Raw genomic sequence first — 18410 nt, 5'->3', positions numbered from 1 at the left:
AAAAGCAAGAAGATATAAAATGGTAGGTGGTACTGAAATATTAGTTGATGACCTGCAGTATGAGGGATGATGTTCAAAAAGAATCTTCAAATGAGGCTACTTCACTTCAGCTTAGAGCCAGTAAATCTGATCATTTTGTTTGGGATGTACCGTAGGTCTAGTCAGGTCAACAAAAATTGCTGTGAAATGATGTAACAGAACTTCCAGAAGTGTGTACTTGCCAGCGATGTTAATAAACCAGAACACTTATGAAATACTGTATAACTACTTGCAATTGTGTACACGTTAAAAGGCGGCAAGAAAAAGATAAATATCACTTCGCAGGTGGGCACTAGCAAAAACTACATGCAAATGATGTGCAAAATGACCATTTTCAATGTATATTATGTTCAGGAGATGGAAGAAATACTATACAAAGATAAAAAACTAAATAGTCACTGTACACTTCTAGTAGAGTAACAGGCAATGTCAAAACACAGATTTTGAGTCTCTTCCATATTTTTCGTTACATTTGAAAACAATACTGTTTTGAATTTTGCTAAAAAATAAAACACATCTAAATCATTACATGCAAGACTTACTTTCTCTTTTAAATTTGTGCGATGTTAATAAACCAGGACACTTATAAAATACTGTATAACTACTTGCAATTGTGTATACATTAAAAGACAGCAAGAAAAAGGTAAATATGCAGGTGATATCCAACCACAATCAAGGAATGATCCAAACTAGATGAAATCTCGGAATATTCAGATAGAACTTAAATTAAATTTAATTCCAGTTTTGCTGCCTAAATACACCAACAAACTTGTTTTGATAGAAAAGTTGCACAGATATTAGAAGCCTGAGATAAAAGAGAAAGTTTGCAGGGGGATCTGGACTAGCTAAAAAATGGTAGATAGAATTTAATGTATACAAATGTTAGGTGTTGCACTTTGGGAAGACAGACCAATATAGGACATGCACAGTGAATGGTGGTGTACTGAGGAGTAAGATAGAACAAAATTTTGGACCTGGGAATGCAGATCCATAATTTCTTGAAAGTGGCATCACAGATACATAGAAAGAGTTGTAAAGAGGCCTTTTAGTATAATGGCCTTCATAAATCAGAGTACAGTACTGAAGTACAGGGGTTGGGATGGTGTATTGCAATTATATAAGAAAATATAGAGAATAAATTTGGAGTACAATGTGCAGATTTGGTCACCTACCTACAGGCAAGATGTACATAAGGCTGAAAGATTACAAGGAAAATATACAAGGATGTTGTCAGATCTTGAGGACCTGAGTAATAGGGAAGGGTTGCATAGGTTAGGACCTTATTCCCTGGAGTGTGGGAGAATGAGAGGGTGATTTTATAAAGGCATACAAAATTATCAGGGGTATAGATAGGGTAAATGCAAGCAGTCTTTTTCCACTGAGGTTGGGTGAGACTGGAACCTCATAGATTAAGGGTGAAAACTGAAATATTTGAAGGAACGCTGAGAGGGAATTTCTTCACTCAGATGGCGGTGCGAGCGTGAAACAAGCTGTCAGTAGAAGTGGTGGCTGCAGGTTCTGTTGCAGTATTTAAGAGGATTTTGGATAATTACATGGTTGGGAGGGGCATAGAGGGATATGGTCTAGGTGTGGGTCAATTGGACTAGGAAGAATAACAGTTCGGCCCAGACTAGATGTGCCAAAGGGCCTGTTGCTGTGTTCTGTGACTTTAAATACTCAGCAGATAAACAGAATTCTTAGAGGTAAAAACACAATTCATGTTTCAGGTCAATGTGAATACTTCCAAGATTTCATGTTTTAATATGTTCTGAAACCCTGGGTAAAATCCTTCAAATCAATTCAATTTTATTTTTTGTTTAATCCGCATTTGAAAGAATTTAAATGCATCTTACTACCTCATAAAATGACTATACCTTTTAGGTTTGAAAATTTCAAACATTCAATGCTCAATCATTATAAGCAGCATTGCCACCTTTAAAATAAAAGTGTTTTGAAAAATTTCCAATACTGCCAATGTTTTGGGACAAGAAAAAAAACATGCAAATGATTAAAAGCTTGGATTTGAAGGGCTTGCACTATTCAGCTCTTTGTTCAATTGTAAGCTGTTCAGACCTTCACATGTCCAGAAGTAAATGGCTGGAAAGAAACTTAGAACTGAGAAATGATAAAACCTGTCTCTGAATTTTTTTTGGCAACTTTTGTGAGAGAAAGCAATTGCACGCCTAACTATATTTCATCCTAAGCTTGAATACTGCACTATAATGAAATCAATCATTTTTCACACCTTTAGAATTACAAAGTTTCATAGCCAGTTAATTATTTTCAAGGGCAAATTAGGGTGCCACAGTAGAGTAGCAGTTAGCGAAATACTATTAGCGCTCAGGGCGTCGGAGTTTAATTCAAACACCACCTGTAAGGAGACTATGTCCTCCCCAAAGTATGCGTGGGTTTTCTCCAGATGCACTGGTTTCCTCATACAGTCCAAAGACACACTGGTTAGTACGTTAATTTTTCAATGTGAAGTGTCCCATGATTACGCCGGCTTTAAATCGGGGTCTAACTGGGCAGTGCAGCTCGACGGGCCTGAAGACCCTATTCCACACTGTATTTCAATAAATTAATATATACATAAGCAACACACACAAAATGCTGGAGGAACTCAGCAAGTCAGGCAGCATCTACGGAAATGAATAAACAGTCAACACTTCGGGTTGAGGCCCTTCTTTAAGGCTGGAAAGGAAGGGGGAGGACACCAGAATAAAAAGGTGGGGAGAGACGAAGGAGGAGAGCTAGAAGGTGACAGGTGAAATCAAGTGGGTAGGAAAAATACAGGACTGGACGAAGGAAACTGATAGGAGAAGAGAGTGGACCATAGGAGAAAGGGAAGAAGGGAACCAGGCAGCTGAGAAGAGGTAAGCGGCCGGAGTGGGGAGTAGAAGAGGAAGGGGGAGAAATTTTTTTACTGGAAGGAGGAGTCGATATTCATGCCATCAGGTTGGAGGCTACCCAGATGGAATAGAAGGTGTTGCTCTTCCACCCTAAGGGTGGCCTCATCATGGTACAAGAGCAAGCCGTGGACCAGCATGTCGGAATGGGAATGGGAATTGGAATTAAAATGTTTGGCCAGCAGGACGTTTTGCTTTTGGCGGAGGTGCTCAACGAAGCAGACCCCGATTAACGATGGGTCTCACCAATGTACAGGAGGCTGCATCAGGAGCACTGGAGACCTCAGCAGATTCACAGATGAAGAGTGTACTCCCAATTTCCATTTATAAGTCGTCCTTGGCAGAAATATTTGAAGCAAGTACCAGTTACCCCCTTTACACCAGCAATACCCAGCTTTATGTGAAGGCCATCTCTAACCCTTGATTATCTCCAAATCACTACATTCTTTATATGACAGCTATTCCTGGACTGGAAAAAGATGCCTGTTTAAATACAACGAACACCAAAGACATTGACATTTAATTAGAATGGCCAAAGACAATGTGGAAGAATAGTACAAAATTATTCCATTTGGTCCCCGTCATACACTCCAGTCCCTAGCTGATCCCTTCCCTTTCACCTGTGAAATTAATTCATTGTACACAGTTCAAGTTTAAGATAATTAACCAAATATTTTCATACCTGAAATATTAGCAATATCACTAGACGGCAAAAATATAAGATACAAGGTGACTGGGGAGTCCTTGTGCAGAACACCCTAAAAGTTAATGCGCAGGTTGAGTCAGTGACAAGAAAGGCAAATGCAATCAAGAGGTCTTTAATACAAGAGCAGGGATGTGATGCTGAGGCTTTATAAGGCACTGGCGAGGCCTCACCTTCAGTACTGTGAACAGTTTTGGGCTCCATAATCAAGAAAAGATGTGCTGACATTGGAGAGGGTTCAAAGGAGGTTCACAAGGAGGATTCTGGGAATGAAAGGGTTATCATATGAGGAAAGTTTGATGGTTTTGGGCCTGTACTCACTGGAATTTAGAAGGATAAGGGATAGATTTCACTGAAACCATTCGAATGTGGAAAGGCCCAGACAGCGTAGATGTGGAAAGGATGTTCCCATGGTGGGGGAGTCTAGAATAAGAGGACACAGCATCAGGATAGAGGGCTGTCTATTTCAAACAGAGATGTAGAGAAATTTCTTTAGCCAGGTGATGAATTTGTTACCACAGGCAGCTGCGGAGGCCAGGTCATTGGATATATTTAAGGCGGAGATTGATAGGTTCTTGATTGGCCACAGCATCAAAGGTTACAGGGAGAAGGCCAGGGAATGGGGCTGAGGAGGGGAAGAAAAAAGCATCAGTCATGATTGAATGGCGGAGCAGGCTCAATGGGCCAAATGGCCTAATTCTGCTCTTATGTCTTATGGTCATCTTGCAAGTACCACTTGCACTCAAGTTCTGACTGGAGTTTAAATCTACAAGCTTGTAAGATTTTCTTCAGCTTAGCCAAACTGACAACAAAACTGTTCGAATAAGATACTATAGATGAATATAAATTGCATCTGCAATGCAATATGTCCATCGGAAATCATCTATTTTTTAAACCTTGTGGTATCTGCATTAAAAATAGGTAGGAAAATCGGTAGGAGAACTACAAAAGAAAACTCAACCCTTTTGCAGTTTTGTTGAGAAACATTTAGTTTAGTTTCAAATATATTCTCTATATTCCAAAGCACCTGTCGCAAGCTGCTTGCACACTATATTTACTTCATGAATCACCTTGGAAAATCCTGTCAGGAAGTATTTGCCTTTGTTCAATTTCTCTTCAAGTAAAGATGTTAGAGAGTTGACTCATCTTTTCTTTCTGAAAAGCATTCAGACAGCCTCTGAGACAGAGATCACGGGGTCACCAGATACTGCAGGGCTTCGTACAGGTGTAATTTTGTTCTCCCTTTCAAAGCGTACGTAAAACTCAATGAGCTCATCTGAGAGTGAAGCATCACAGCCATTCATGATGTGGAAAGTAACGGCTGGCAGAGCTGATGTTCATCCAACTCTGTCCCTAACCTCAACTGGAATTGCTTTCACCCTTAAAGGAGCCTCTCATAAGTCATAGTTGGACTTCTTGTATAGTTCTGTAGCCTTTAGCAGACTACAAATTTCCTGGTTCATCCATGGCTTTTGGTTTGGACAAGTCTGGTATGTTCTCAAAGGTGCACATTCATCCACACAGGGCCTGATGTAGTCAGTGAAAACTGTGGTATATTCATTCAGATACAAAGATGAATCCATGAATATTGTTCAGTCCACCGATTCAAGGCAGTCCTCTAAGTGCTTCTCCACCTCCCTTGACCATACCTTCTTGGTCCTCACCACTGGTGCTGTAGTCTTTAGTCTCTGCCGATCTGATGGGAGTAGAAGTACAGCCAGGTGTTCAGGTTTCCCAAAGTGTGGGTGTCACAGGGTATGGTAAGCGTTCTTGGTATTACAGTGGTCAAGGGTGTTGGCTCCTCTGGTTCCACGGGTGATTATGTTGGTGGTAATTGTTCAGAGACTTCAAGCTGTCCTGGTTGAAATCCCTCACACTGATAGGGAAGGCAACAGGGTGTGCTGTTTTGTGACTGCTGATTACAGTGCTCAGTTCATCGAGTGCCTGCCTGAGATGGAATGTACACCACTATGTAGATGATGGCAGAAAACTCACTTGGCAAATAAAATGGTTACACCTAAAATGATTACATGTGTGCCCTGCAAATATTTTATAATTCTGGTTCCCTTGGCTGGTGACAGTAAGTCAGACATTGTGTTAATCTCTGGGGAAAGAGACATGTTCCATGCATGGCAGAAATGTGCTCCTTAGATCACCTAAGGAAGCATTAATCACAAAGCACAAATACGGTTAAGATCCTGAGGGGCAACCCTCATTCTTCTAAACTCCAATAAGTACAGGCCCAGAGCTATCAAACTATAACCCATATGTTAGCCCTTTGATTCCCAGGACCATCTCACGAACTTCCTCTGGACCCTTTCCAAAGGTTGCACATCCTTTTTTAGATAAGCAGTCAAAAACTGCGCACCAAGTTCCAAGTGCAGTCTGACCAATGACTTATAAAGTCTGATATTATAACCTTGCTCTTATATTCCTCTTCAAAATGAATGCTAACATTGCATTTACCTTCCACATTACTAACTCAATATGCAAGTTAACCTTTAGGGAATACTGTACAAGGACTCCCAAATCCCTTTACACCTCTGATTTCTGAATTTAAAATAGTCTACATCTTTATTCCTTCTACCAAAATGCATAACCATACATGTCCCTACATTGTATTTCATCTGCCACTTCTATGCCCATTCTCCTAATCGTCTAAGTCCTTCCTCAGATTCCCCATTTCCTCAAGCTACCTGTCTCTCTGCCTATCTTTGTCTCATTTGCAAACTTGGCCACAAATCCATCAATTCCATCACCATATAATGTGAAAAGAAGAGTTCCAACACCAACCACTGTCGAAACCCACTAGTCACCAGAGCCAACCAGAGAAGGTTCACTTTATTCCCATTCTTTGCCTCTGGCCAGTCAGCCAATCTTCCATCCACGCTAGTATCTTTCCTGTAATACCATGGGCTCTTATCTGGTCTAGTAGCTTCGTGTGCGACACTGTGTCAAAGGTTTTCTGAAAATCTAAGTAAACAACATCTACTGACTCTTCTTTGTCTATCCTGTCTGTTATTGCCTCAAAGAATTCCAACATAGAATCATAAAATCATAGAAATCTACAGTACATTACAGGTCCTTCGGCCCACAATGTTGTTCTGACCATGTAACCTGCTCTAGAAGCTGCCTAGAATTTCCCTATGGCATAGCCCTCTATTTTTCTAAGTTCCATGTACCTATCTAAGAATCTCTTAAAAGATCCTATTGTATCCACCTCCACCACTGTCGCTGGCAGTGCATTCCACGCACCCACCACTCTGTGTAAAAAACTTACCACTGACAACCACTCGTACATACTTCCAAGCATCTTAAAACTGTGCCCCCTCGTGTTAGCCATTTCAGCCCCGGGAAAAAGCTTCTGGCTATCCATACAATCAAAGCCTCTCATCATTTTATACACCTCCGTCAGGTCACCTCTCATCCTCCGTCACTCCATGGAAAAAAACGCAGTTCACTCAACCTATTCTCATAAGGCATGCTCTCCAATCCGGGCAACATCCTTGTAAATCTCCTCTGCACTCTCTCCATAGTATCCACATTCGTCCTGCAGTAAGGTGACAAGAACTGAACACAGTGCTCCAAATGGGGTCTAACTAAGGTCTTATATAGCTTTAACATTACCTCACGGCTCTTGAACTCAATCCCATGGTTGATGAAGGCCAGCACACCTAACACAGTCAACCTGCGCAGCAGCTTTGAGTGTCTTATGGACTTGGATCCCAAGATCTTGCTGATCCTCCACACTGCCAAGAGTCTTACCATTAATATTACATTCTGTCTTCAAACTTGACCTACTGAAATGAACCATTTCACATTTACCTAGGTTGAAGTCAATCTGCCACTTCTCAGCCCAACAGATTTGACAGGTAATATTTCCCCTTAAAGAAACCATGCTGACTTCAGCCTATTCATCATGTGTCTCCAGATACCCTGAAACCTCACTCTTAATAATGGACTCTTAACCTCTTCCCATCCACCGAAGTCAGGCTAATTGGCCAATAATTTCCTGTCATTTGCCTCCCTCCCTTCTTAAACAGTGGAGTGACATATGTGATTTTCCAGTCCTCTAGAACCATTGCAGAATCTAGTGATTCTTGAAAGATTACTACTAATGCCTCCACAATCTCTTCAGCCACCTCTTTCAGAACCCTGAGGTGTATATCATCTGATCCAGGTGACTTACCCACCTTCAGACCTTTCAGCTTTTCAAGCACGTTCTCCTTAGTAATAGTGACCACACTCACTTTTGGCCCCTGACACTATTTAATTTCTGGCACAGTACTGGTGCCTTCCACAGTGAAGACTGATTCTTCCCAAGTTTTGACAGCCACAGTATCTTACAATAAAATATATCATGTATTTTTTTGAGTCATCCCTATTTTCCTCTCCAAATTTTTCCTTGGTAAATTCCCCTTTGGTCAGTCCCTAAAACAAGAGATGGGAATCATCCAAAGCATAAATCTTGAACATTTACCTCCCTTCAGAAAATATTGGCAGGCATGACCTACGAATAAGGCAGTCACCATCTTCATTTCTGTATCCAAACCAGTGGTGGTCTTCGTAATCACAAAAGTACTCTTGAAACAATTTACCCATGTAATTTTTCTTTCCTGAATGTAAAATACCAACCACTAACAAATGGACACAATCTAAATAGTGGGCCAATCTAAAAGCTGGGGAGGTCAAATCGAACAGAGTGAATGACACACTATGGAGCTTACCAGCATAGAGTCAGATCTGCTGGCACCAGGGAGGGGTTGCCTCCCTCTGAGGCTCTGTTAGACGCGATCCCAAGAGTAAGTCTTGAAATACAATTTCCACAATTCATCAAATGGGGAACTTCACTGTCAGAAACCTTGACATCTCTGATCGTTCTAGACACAAAGCACACTACCACTTCTCTCCCTTTTTTGCCAATTGTATGAAATCCGGTGCACGGGTTCGGTGACTGGGGACAGAGCACACTCAATACCGGTAAGTAGGTTAACTATTTATTTACAGGATAAGATAGACAGTAAACATTCAGTAAACCCTTCGAGCTACATTCAGTTACAAACACTTACCTAGACTCAGCACTTGAAGTGACAGGACAAAACAGACACTAATAATACACCCTAAATACTTCTCTAAAGTGTGGGCCCGGACCCTCTTTACAGCAGTACACCACCACTGTTTACAGTTTCCATGGCATTGCCAATCAGCCAGTGACGACCCAGAGAGCAAAAAGAGAGCGCGTGGTTTCTGGGTGTGAGATTTAAACTCTACCGCAACCATGATGTCATCAGCTAAACAGCAGGGATTGGGAGGGCCTGCAATGCTCTTTACATGGGCCAATCCCTAGCTAGCACAGGGAGTGGTTTTTAAAGAACAGGTAAGGTGGACACTTACTGCAATATTCCACCCCTCGAAAAACACGACACCAATTTCACAGGCTAGTATAACCCCCACAGATATCTGACTATGCTACATACAAAACATAACACTATGTTATGCAGAATTATCAGCCCATCAGTTGCTCCCCAGTGTAATACACTGGTCCACCAAACTTCCAGTGCCCCACTGGCTTAATGTCTGGCTGATGCAAATACTAACGTCTTACTGCTTGCAATTTACAATCCACCATAAGAACTGAAGACTGGCTCTTGCTTGAATTAATATCTGCCATATTCACTCAACTCCAAGATGCTCCCTAACATAATTGGCCACTGGACTGAAATCTGTTCCAAGAAGGCCAAACTTTCCAGGAGGGCAGCGTAAACACCCCTCACTTCAGATCCCTTCTCCATACAACCAAGGTAGAACATACAGGGTTAATGGTAAGGAACTGAGGAATGCAGTAGAACAGAGGGATCTGGGAATACAGATACATAATTCCCCAAAAGTGGCGCCACAGGTAGATAGGGTCGTAAAGAGAGCTTTTGGTACATTGGCCTTTATTAATCGAAGTATTGAGTATAAGAGCTGGAATGTTATGATGAGGTTGTATAAGGCATTGGTGAGGCAGATTCTGGAGAATTGTGTTCAGTTTTGGTCACCAAATTACAGGAAGGATATTAATAAGGTTGAAAGAGTGCAGAGAAGGTTTACAAGGATGTTGCCGGGACTTGAGAAACTCAGTTACAGAGAAAGGTTGAATAGGTTAGGACTTTATTCCCTGGAGCGTAGAAGAATGAGGGGAGATTTGATAGCGGTATATAAAATTATGATGGGTATAGATAGAGTGAATGCAAGCAGGCTTTTTCCACTGAGGCAAGGGGAGAAAAAAACCAGAGGACATGGGTTAAGGGTGAGGGGGGAAAAGTTTAAAGGGAACATTGGGGGCGCTTCTTCACACAGAGAGTGGTGGGAGTGTGGAATGAGCTGCCAGATGAGGTGGTAAATGTGGGTCCTTTTTTAACATTTGTAGCCCCCCCGGCCACCCTCAGGGTCGCTCGGCTCGCTGTCGTCTCGGGAAACAGCTTCGGCCCCGCCAAACTGGATAATTCGTTTGTGTGGATGCGGTGCGATGTACCCCACCCCGCCCAAATAACAGACAATACACCAGATGCAATTAAATGATTTACAGTTTATAGATATTACTGGAACTATATAATTAAGAGAGAATAAAATATAAAAGGAAAATAAAAGACGCCACACTTATCAAAGTTCAATCTCTTCGTGCACAAAAACCGTTGGAGCTGAAGGACCTTCTTCTTCACCCTGCCACCCCCTCGGACCACCTCGACCGGCCGCCTGGGACCAACAACAGTGGTCAACCAGACGCTCCACACGAGTCCCTCTCCGTCTCCTCGCCGAACACCCTCCTCGGGGTCCGACCCCGTCAGCGGATATCACAGCACCTCGTCTATCCTCTGTCTCGCTCTCCCGCCTTCTGCCCCAAAACCCCGCGCATACAGTATCTTCAAATACCCCAAAACCATAACAACTATCCCAATTGGTTAATAGCACCCTCTTAGCACCCTCTAAAGCAAAACAAGCCACTAGCGCAAACTTTCTCAGCGTTTAACACAACAAAGCCACATTCTCCAGATTAACATAACAAAGACGCCATTTTAATTAGCCTCCGCAGTTATATAAAAATCGAAACCCCCTTACACATTTAAGAATAAATTGGACAGATACATGGATGGGAGGTGTATGGAGGGATATGGTCCGTGTGCAGGTCAGTGGGGCTAGGCTGAAAATGGTTCGGCACAGCCAAGAAGGGCCAAAAGGCCTGTTTCTGTGCTGTAGTTTTTCTATGGTTTCTATGGTTTCTAATTACTAATCTATCATGTCCCTATGTGTACCTACATCTGCACTGTCATCACTAACTGGTTATCTACAAGACTGAGCAGAGATGGCAATAAAATGCTCCAGATACTTGAGAACATCCTCTTCGCCCCTTCAATCTCTGATAGATAAGACTATCAGTAGTGGTTGTCAGCAGTTACTCTGTGGGCAGAGTCACAGCAAGATAACTGTTTCAGGTTCACAGGCAAAAGTTCACATTCAGAATCAGAATCAGGTTTATTATCACCGGCATGTGACGTGAAATTTGTTAATTTAGCAGCAGCAGTTCAATGCAATACATAATCTAGAAGAGAAAAAATAAAATAAAGAAAATAAAGAAAATAATAATAAATAAACAAGTAAATCAATTACAGTATACATATGTTGAATGGCAGAGGGGAAGAAGCTGTTCCTGAATCGCTGAGTGAGTGCCTTCAGGCTTCTGTACTCTTACCTGATGGTAGTAGAGAGAAAAGGGCATGCCCTGGGTGCTGGAGGTCCTTCATAATGGACACTGCCTTTCTGAGACTCCACTCCCTGAAGATGTCCTGGATACTTTGTAGGCTAGTACCCAAGATGGAGTTGACTAGATTTACAACCCTTTGCAGCTTCTTTCGGTCCTGTGCAGTAGCCCCCTCCCCCCATACCAGACGGCGATGCAGCCTGTCAGAATGCTCTCCACGCTACACCTATAGAAGTTTTTGAGTTACACCATTTCAGAAGATTATTAGAATGTTCTTGACAACTCAGTCTTTTTATTTGCTCTACAGGAGGGTTTGGGGTGTCTCTATTTGAATAGCTGCAAGGACCTTGCCCCAGTGCCACCCCTTCCCGTGCTGTCCCTTCGATCGCTGGCCCAACCACTGAAAGGGTTGACATATAACTACACTGCTAGATTCAATTCAAACTGAATCATCAAGTTCACTGATGACACAACAGTGGCTGGCCTCATCAACAACGACAACGAGATGGTGTAGCGAGGAGGCAGAATGGCTTGTAGAACAGTATGTGCACAACTTGAGTCTCAGCGTGGGCAAGAGCAAAGAGATGACTGCAGACTTTAGGAAGGTACAGGCTCACCACATCTCACTGCACGTACACAGCTCCTCTGTGGAGTGAGTTAGGAGCACCAAGTTTCTGGGACTGCACATAACGGACAATCTTACCTGGTCCCTGAACACCACCTCTTTGGTCAAGAAAACACAACAGCATCTCCACTTCCTGAGGACACTGAGGCAAGTGAGGTCTGCCCCCATTTTCACCATGTTTTACAGGAGCACCATCGAGGATGTCCCGACCAGCTGCATCAATGTCTGATATGGGAACTGCAAGGCATCTGACCGCAAGTCCCTACAAAAGTTTGCGAGAATAGCCGAGAAGCACATCGGGATCCCTCTTTCACCCATTAGAGATATTTATCAGGAGCGCTGTGTATGCAGGGCCCTTGGCATTGTCAATGATCCCTCCCATCCATCCAACAATCTTTGTGACCCCCTACTATCAGGCAGGATGTACCATAGCATTGGGGCAAGAACTGTTAGGATGGGAAACAGCTCCTTCCCGCAGGCTGTAAGACTGATGAACTCCCTGCCACCAACCAGCTCTCAACACATATGATGCGCCAGTAAAGTTATACTGTTTACTTTATAACCTGTATCACATATGCATCTTATTATTTGTTAATTTATTTCTAGTAATATGTGTGTGTGAGTTGTATGCACTGTGTTGTTCACTTTGGTCTGGAGGAACATGGTTTTGCTTGGCAGTGTACATGTGTACAATTCAATGTTAAAGTCAACATGAAATCATTGTATGATCAACAATTAAGACCTTTGTTATTTGCAAGCACAGCAAATTATAAAACATAAGTTCCTTAAAAAGTTAGGAATATTACAATAAAAAGTAGTTCCACTATCAATTCTTGTTTTGTAGAATTACAGTGCAAATTAATGTCATGATCCAAAGACATACAAAATATTCAAAAGTGAAAATTACATTGCTTATGCCCTTAATTATGAAAATAAAACTTCTGCAACATGATCATTAGCTTCTGCATTCATTAGGATGATCAAATTATTTACTGTCTAAAACAAGGCAAATCCAACTTGCAATGGGCCACAGTAATGAGGCAGTGTAGAGCACAGAAGGTTAAAATGGGAAAAAGCTTCAGTGACTTTGCTTTCAATTGTGGACGCAACGACACATGAAAGGAGCACAGGACACAACTAATAGCAGGTAATCTGCGCATAAAATACAAGCAAATTGCTTTCTTAAGGAAATACAGTACAAATCAAGAAAACAGGGCAGCATTTCAACTTCACTTTGAGGTGTCCTGAAAGCAGCAATAACAACTTACATCAAAGGCCTTATTTCATCTCAAAGCTAATTCTTTATGTTTAAGGCTTATTGCTTGAGATAAAATAGAAATAAGCACCACAGGAAAAAAAATACATTGCATTTTGCCTCAGGATATCGAAAACAATTAGTGAAAACCTGGTAAGATCACAGTAATATGATAGAATGAAATGGTGTTATCAGTTATTATACCGAATTGCATGGGATAATCTAAACTGTTCAGAATCATAACACAGATCGATTTTGTTCAGCAATTCAACAAAATCAATTAAACAATTAACAGCTGAAATATTCCTCTGGTTCCCAAATTGGATACATATTCTTATTTCTATGAAGGCATCAGGAAGACATAATAATCAACTTGATTGAAGTTACTTCAGATATGCTAAATTCCAAACAGAGTGAATTAATTATATCTGTAATGAAAATGTTTATGACTGTTGCTGTTTTGCACCAAAACTTTTTACAGATTAGATTAGATTCAACTTTACTGTCATTGTGCCGAGTACAGATACAAAGCCAATGAAATGCATTTAGCATCTGACCAGAAATGCAGAGAATAGCGTTATTTACAAAATATACAGCAGAATTAAAAGAAAACATGTGCCTGAAGCACCTTCAATTACTCCAAAAGACTGAGGTTGGGTAAAATACTGGAAGGCTTTTATTGGCTGTACAATACGACCTCCACAGTGAGTGTCTGCCCCCGGACTGAGGGGGAGGGGCAAGGCGAACACCTTTACACAGGACTCTGTGGGAGGAGCCACAGGGACAGTCAGCACAGGGGTGTGTCCAGACAGGTAACCCAGTTCCAACATATATACATGGTTTACCACAGTGCCCTTTGCAAACAAGAATTCGGTTAGGGAGAATGGCGTTGTTGGGGCTTGCCATCGTCTTATCTGCCTCAATCTGACCAACAGCAAACTCAAAATGTTGCAAGTGTAAGCAGCTAGGACTCTTTACCCCAACCCAGCTATCCCCCTTAGTGTAAGGAAGGGAAACTAATCATAATAACATAAGAAATAGGAGCAGGAGTAGGCCATCTGGTCTGTCCAGCCTGCTCTGCCATTCAATAAGATCATGGCTGATCAGGCCATGGACTATACTCCACCCACCCGCCTTTGCCCCATAACCATTAGAAACTGACGTACAATGTTAACCCAACCACTGAGCAGACCAAATCACTGCAGCTCTCTTACAGGAAGGAAAAAGGCTTTTAGGAACAATACCGAAGAACAGAAAAGAGGGTAAGTAGCAAAACTGGCAGGAGTAAACCCAACCGACTGGATCCATGCACACCAAACAGGACAAGAAAGAAATAAGAGGAATGCATATGGTATTGTGCAAGAGTCTTAAGCTCCTTGGCTATAGATATAATGTTCCCTAGACCAATGGTCCCCAACCACCGGGCCGCAAAGCATGTGCTACCGGGCCGCAAGGAAACAATATGATTTGGCGATATGAAACGATATGAGTCAGCTGCACCTTTCCTCATTCCCTGTCACGCACTGTTGAACTTGAAATAACCTACTAAATCATACCAAATAACACATAAAACCTGAAATAACACTAACATACAGTAAAAGCAGGAATGATATGATAAATACACGGCCTATATAAAGTACAAATAATGTATGTACAGTGCAGTTTCACTTAACAGAATCGGGAAGATTAAGCCAAAACCGATTTGTAGGAAAAAAAATCGGCACATACACGCATGCGCACACAGGTGCCTGCGGAAGGCTTCATGGTCATGGTTGTCTTTCTCGGGGTAAACACGAGTGTCCTGTATTTGGGGGTGAGAAAGTTGGCAATCCTACTTGAACACCCCCGCCCCCCTCCCCCCACCATTGGCCGGTCTGCAAGAATTTTGTCATTAAACCAGTCCGCGGTGCAAAAAAGGTTGGGGAGCCCTGCCATAGACCTTTGCATAGTACTGTATATAAATAATTCTGTAGAAAAGATGCACAATTATCCTGATGTTAAAAATGCATATATAAGTCCTGGTAACAGTCATTGGTGGTAGAAATGTATCAGGTACTTTTATCTAAAGAAGTATCAAAAAACAAAAATAAGAGTAGTCAGCATTGATTTCAAAAGGCAAAGCCATGCTTTATTGAATTCTTTGAAGAAGCTGCACAAAGCATTAAGGAAAGTTAAGTGGACGTAATTTACATAAGAAAGTGGATTCTCGCCTGAAGTTAGATCATGTGTATTCAGAGGACAATGAACAGAATGGAGTGTCATCTGGCTACCAAATTAAAAATATAAAGTAGGGCCTGAAGACAGTTACTCAAACTAACAGAAGGGGGGAGATTCATTTTCCTCAAGAAATAGTGTTGGGATCATCGTTGTTCACTATTAAACATTAATTACCTGTTTTATGGAATTAGAAGCAAAATTTGCAAATAACATCAATTTAAGGGATATTGTTAATAGTCAGAAACAATGTATTTTGGAGGTCTTCTTTATACCTGATCGACTAAATGTACCCACTTCCTTTCCTTTGCTGGTGCTAGGAAACAAATTAATAACATTCATCTGATCCCTATTCAAAATCTTGACTTCCTCAAGTCAAACACGATCTTCATTCATTTTCAGTGAAAGGGCTATATCAAAATATTCCACTTTCCAAATAATCCTTCTGCTTACCCTTTGCTTTATTATCTTTCTCTAACAGTATATAACACAATACTCTGCTATTTATTTAGGTCTAATAATTATTCAGTATCAACTCCTCCCAAATTTAGAGGCATTCATTTCCTCTAGATCAGAAATCAAACATTCATTTTCCCTTATTTTTATACAATGACACGTTTAATGATCCTTGCACTGATAATCCGGTAGCTGGGCATTTTTGTGTGTATTTTGCACTAAAATAAACATTTCCTCTTCCTATACTAATTTTTTTAAATACATCAACTTAGTTTCTCCAATAACTGGACTGGTGAAAGAACACTGAGGCTGTCTACAAGAAGGGTCAGAGCCATCTCAACTTCCTGAGGAGACTGAGGTCCTTTATCATCTGCCAGACAATGCTGAGGATGTTCTACGAGTCTGTGGTGGCCAGTGCTATCATGTTTGCTGTTGTGTGCTGGGGCAGCAGGCTGAGGGTAGCAGACACCAACAGAATCAACAAACTTATTCATAAGGCCAGTGATGTTGTGGGGATGGAACTGGACTCTCTCACGGTGGTGTCTGAAAAGAGGATGCTGTCTAAGTTGCATGCCATCTTGGTCAATGTCTCCCATCCACTACATAATGTACTGGGTGGGCACAGGAGTACATTCAGCCGGAGACTCATTCCACCGAGATGCAACACAAAGCGTCATAGGAAATCATTCCTGCCTGTGGCCATCAAACTTTACAACTCCTCCCTTGGAGGGTCAGACACTCTGTGCCGATAGGCTGGTCCTGGACTTATTTCATAACTTACTGGCATAATTTACATATTACTATTTAACTATTTATGGTTCTATGACTATTTATTATTTATGGTGCAACTGTAATGAAAACCAATTTCCCCCTGGGATCAATAAAGTATGACTATGACTATAAGTAAAATAAAAGCAGAAATTGCTGGAAATACTCAGGTCACATCTATGGGTGGAGAAACAGAGTTCATGCTTCACATTGAAGACCCTTTATCAGGACAAGGTTTTCATTTTTAATTGACTCTGTCTTCCACCCTCTGAGTTTATCTATCTTCCATGCAAATCCTTGTCACAATTTTCTATACACCAAAAGTTGGCCTTACTTGTAAGCTTCAATATTATTACTACAATTTATAAATCAAGATCATTTCCTGAAAGTATCACACTTGCTTCCCATTGCGTCACTATTGGTATATTTACAAAGTCACACATTAATGACTCACTGTAAACATCTAAGAACTGTCCTGTTTTAATTGATAACAAATACTACAATAGCCCAGACTTTAGTGTATGTATTAAAATCAGATCACTGTTTGCCTCATTCCATTGTGACTGTGGATTCTGAAGGATTCACTTGTAGTTAGAGAAGTCCAGTATCATTGACATTGACTCCATGCTCTTTGGCAGAACTAATTTATAGCCCTACTTCTCTGTAATTAAAAAAAAATCTGATGAGAACAGAGTATTGACAGACTTTTTTCAATGTGAAGATCTTAAAAATGTTAAACATGGATGTAAATGCCAAAACATGAAAAATCTGTCTCCATTTCCTATCTTTTTCATTCACATGGCTGGGGCATGTCATTCATGCAGAAGCAGGCATTTGCAGTGCAGCAAACATCTGCTTCAACCCAAGAGGTTACAGGCATACTGAACTATAATTGCAGGCTAAACTCTTTGGTCTCAGGAAACAATTTTATGTGCATAGATTTGAAATATATTGGATTGCTAAGCTTTGAAGCAGTCTTGGTATTTCAGCTTGTACCACAGCCCACAGCCTTTGTCCCAATCTTTAATTACTGCTCAAAAATATGTGACCATAGAAAATATCTGTGACTTACCTGGCCTTCCCAGTAACGAGGTAATACCATATTGTAAAACCTCTTGTATCTGTTTACATTTCTTCCTACTTTTCAAGTGCACTGAAATTTGCTAATCGATTTATTCCATACATTCACAAACCTGGAAGAAAACAGCTAGGTCCGAACCACAGTAATAATCTAGCTGTATGCACGTAATTAGCTATTTCTTCAAACATCCCTTCACCCTCCTACTACCAAGACACTCTAAAGAAGCTAAGGCAAATGGCATTGATGTGGTAATATACAAAATTATCCAGCAATCTTCAAACCAAATGAGAATTTGCAAAAGAGAATTGGATATGCAGTTGAAAGAGAACTGTTTTTCAGGGAGCAGAATGTGAATAACGTATACTTGTCTAAGAACTTGCATAGTCCTGATAGGCCACGTGATTCTAGATTCCTGTGCAGGAGATTTTACTGGCAGACTATGATTGCATAACACAACAAGTGAACCATGTGTGATTAACTGAACCATACAATTCAATCTCATATAGTTCTTAACTCTCACTTTCACAAAACCAAATTAGACCAGGTATGTTCAAATATGTGGCCAGAAAAGGCTAATAATTACACCATGATATTACATGGGACAGCAATTCCAGCAGTGAGT

At 41.1% G+C, this 18410-nt stretch overlaps 1 protein-coding gene across 2 annotated transcripts in view; it reads right to left on the bottom strand.

The window, feature by feature from the left end:
- The window catches only part of msraa (methionine sulfoxide reductase Aa), a 347255-nt gene that overhangs the window by 229031 nt on the left and 99814 nt on the right, over nucleotides 1–18410 (bottom strand). The gene's annotated exons all lie outside the window — the stretch shown is intronic.

The sequence above is a fragment of the Mobula birostris genome, chromosome 2 (assembly GCF_030028105.1).
Source record: "Mobula birostris isolate sMobBir1 chromosome 2, sMobBir1.hap1, whole genome shotgun sequence".
NCBI lineage: Eukaryota > Metazoa > Chordata > Chondrichthyes > Myliobatiformes > Myliobatidae > Mobula > Mobula birostris.
The sequence above is the reverse complement of the archived record's forward strand: the minus strand, read 5'-3'. Positions and strand labels throughout refer to the sequence as shown.